The following is a 3,495-nucleotide window of genomic DNA, read 5'->3' as shown; positions in this document are numbered from 1 at the left end:
AATGCATTAAGAAACATGTAGGATGCTAATATAACAATTCTTAGAAATACAGCCTTTATAAATCCATTTATCAGAAGGGGGAAAGGCTGAAAACTGCAAGCTAAGCATTTGACACAAGAGGCTGGAAAAATGAATGAAAAGTATTATACTTCCAGCAGAGGGGCAGGCCAGGTGTTCTAAAAATAGCTCAGTTGCCTTGAAATGTTCACATTCTGGATATTTTACAACAAAAATTAATTTTTTAAATTCAATGCTGAGCTCATGAGACTTTCCCAAGGGCATAGGGTGGAGTGGAGAAGGAGAATGGACTGAAATACAGAGGCAGCTGCCTGAGAACCTGTGCTTCTCTATGCTATAAACACCAGTATTGGGAACTCCAAATGTGGAGTATTGTTCCAGCTGGAGGGAATTGGAGAAAAGTCTTTAAAACCATGCCAAGTCAGTGAGTTCCTTCAAAGCAGCCCCCAAATAAAGATTATTGCATGGACAAGTAGGTACTCCAAACACGAGGTAGTAATAAAGGAATAAGAAGGAGTAGCCTGGGGGAAAACCAAGGAATGGTGCCCTCGCAGGTAGAGTGCTGCTAAACTACAAGTTGTAGGAGGCTAACGTCGTGTAAGGTGTATATCATCTTTGCCCTGACTCGAGGAAAAGATGTAGGTTTCGAAACTCCCACATCCATTAGAGACTGGCTAATGGTGGAGCTGTGGGAGAGAGTGGGGAGATGGTTGGGAGAGTGTTGTGAACTCCCAGGAGCATCTAGCATCAGTGCAGAGACAGTAACATGGCTCCAGTGCACACAAGGAAGTTCTCTGAAGAAGACCTTTAGTTTCAAACCAATAGGAGGAGATCCGGGGAGCTCACCAACATCATCTCCTCGGGTGGAGGAACAGAATGAAGAGCTTTACAGAAACCTGGACACTCACATAGGTGTGTGTTTCTGTGAAGGTGTGGGAGGGGAGAAGAAGGGGCTGGGCTGGATAATGTATTTCTCCATCAGACAACAGGCCACCACTAACAAAGACAGCACCTAGCAACAGCAGCAAGTGGAGTGAGGACCACACTACCATATATACTCGAGTATAAGCCGACCCGAATATAAGCTGAGGCACCTAATTTTACCACAAAAACTGGGAAAACTTATTTAGTCAAGTATAAGCCTAGGGTGGGAAATGCAGCAGCTACTGGCAAATTTTAAAATAAAAATAGATACCGATAAAATCACATTAATTGATGCAGCAGTAGGTTAAATGTTTTTGAATATTTATTTCAAGAAAAACAGTAAACTAGCTCTGTAATTGGAAAATAGGGTCAACAAAAGTAATACGGTATCAACAATAACTATACACTCTGTGTTAATGCATGTGCTGCATTTCTACATACACTGCCTTACCGCATGTACACAATGCAGCTTGTATAGTTTGAGGCCCAACGCAGGCTGATGATATTCCAGAATGTGATGCCATGACTGCTTGCATAGAGCAGCCTGTGTTAGGGCTCAAAATATACACGCTGCATTGTGTATGCACTGTGTTACTGCATGTGCTGCATTACTGCATATGCAGCGTTACCACCCGGACCTGGTGGTGTTTCTTTCTGTTGTCCATCAGGACAGAACTTGACAACAAAACCAACACCTTGAAAAGAATGCTAACACCAAACAGTAGGTTATCTTTTTGCTAAACAAGACAGAAAGTTTCTTAGAAGTCATGCCATTTGCCTGTTGTCAGATGGAACTAGGTGTATATATATATATTGACCCTAGGTAACTGAATCTTTAGAGACTATATATATATATATATATATATAATATATAATATATATATGTTATATTATAAAAATATATAATATATTTATATATTTTGTATATATAAATATATATTATATATATTTTTATATACTATTTATATATTTTATATACTATTTATATATTTTATATATATATAAAATCTCTAAAGATTCAGTTACCTAATTTGGGGGACCAAGAGCAAATTGAAATTGTGGGCTCCTTGTTTAAACAGTATTAAGCACTTTAAGATGGCAACCCTAGGCCCGAAGCCCAGAGTGGGCTCTTTTGAGAGCAGGCCTGGTGTTAGGAGAATGTCACACATCCATAAAGCTGGTCCCGACTCCTCTCCTTTCAGGCAATATCTAGGCCAGAAAATTAAATCCAAGTTGGTCCATGTTAATAATACACCAAAGATGCATTGAAAGCAAGGAAATCCTTTATGAAGAAAAACAAGCCCAATACGTCTACCTTTGCATTGCCATAGACTAGATCGAGCCGTTCAACAGGTCAGAGAACAGCATTACCTTGCCCAAAGCACACATAAATGGGAAACAAACCTCTAAGAGAATGAAGGTGGTTGCAAGCAGGGCTCCCAAAGTCATCTTGTAGTAGAATGATCATATGCAGAGTAAGAGAAATAAAAGGTGATACGACCAAAATATACACGATAACAAGAGAATATAAGAAATGACCAGAATTTTATTTTTAAACAATTTTATGGGCATATAAGTCATATACTATACAATTCAACAGTTCAATTACATCAAGAAGAGTTGTACAGTCATCGCCACAATCAACTTCAGAACATTTTATTTATTCTTATACTCACTGTTATTAGCTCCCCATACCTACCCACCCCCAACCTCCCCTGTCATCCCCTCCAGGAACCATTAATCCAGTTACTGTCTCCATGGATTCACCTATCCTGGATTTCATCCACAGGGGAAAAAAATTTAAACAAAGAAACAAGTAGAACAGATACAAATCTCAATATAAAAGAAAACAGAAAATATTAAAAACTAGAACAAATTTAAATGGATCATCAGGGAAGCCAAATTACAAAGTGCTGAATTTTAACTTAACAGCATCTGCAGCAATCCACTTTCCAATGTATTCTGCGTGTTAACCAGGCTACCCACCTCCCTGGTCTATGGTCAGAAGAATTCACCAGGAATTTAATCCACATGTATTTCCCTTTCACTTTTTAAGAACCGAAATGGCTTTTCATTGGGTCAAAAGGGAGACCCCATGATAAAATTTTACTTTTTGACCTAACTACATCTACTGCAGTCAACTTTACAATGCTCTCTGCCTGACAACAGGGCTATTCACATTGCTCAACTCCCTGCGAGGAACCAGAGACACATATAAACCATAGATGCATGAATGGATTCTGGGCTTGCACTTAATTCTAGCCCCGATCTAAGAACAATCCTTTCTTATAACCTGGCCCTGCTGGATGCTCGAACTCATGAAGAGGCTGCTATAGCAAAGTGTGGTGAAGAAACTAGATAGTGCCTAGCTATCGGAAAGAACAGCATCTGGCATCTTAAAGACTTCTTTTCAAACAAGTAGCCGTGTACGTGAGTCCTCAACTAAATCTACATGGAAGAAGCACATCAGCCTGTGTGATCCAAGGACTGCAACTAATATGATACAAATCTAGAGGGAATGGCATCGGAACTTACACTGTGAACACCTAGGTG

This window comes from Echinops telfairi, unplaced genomic scaffold (assembly GCF_000313985.2).
Source record: "Echinops telfairi isolate 266 unplaced genomic scaffold, ASM31398v2 ScPeMD7_1;HRSCAF=3_0, whole genome shotgun sequence".
Classification (NCBI taxonomy): Eukaryota; Metazoa; Chordata; class Mammalia; order Afrosoricida; family Tenrecidae; genus Echinops; species Echinops telfairi.
The sequence above is the reverse complement of the archived record's forward strand: the minus strand, read 5'-3'. Positions refer to the sequence as shown.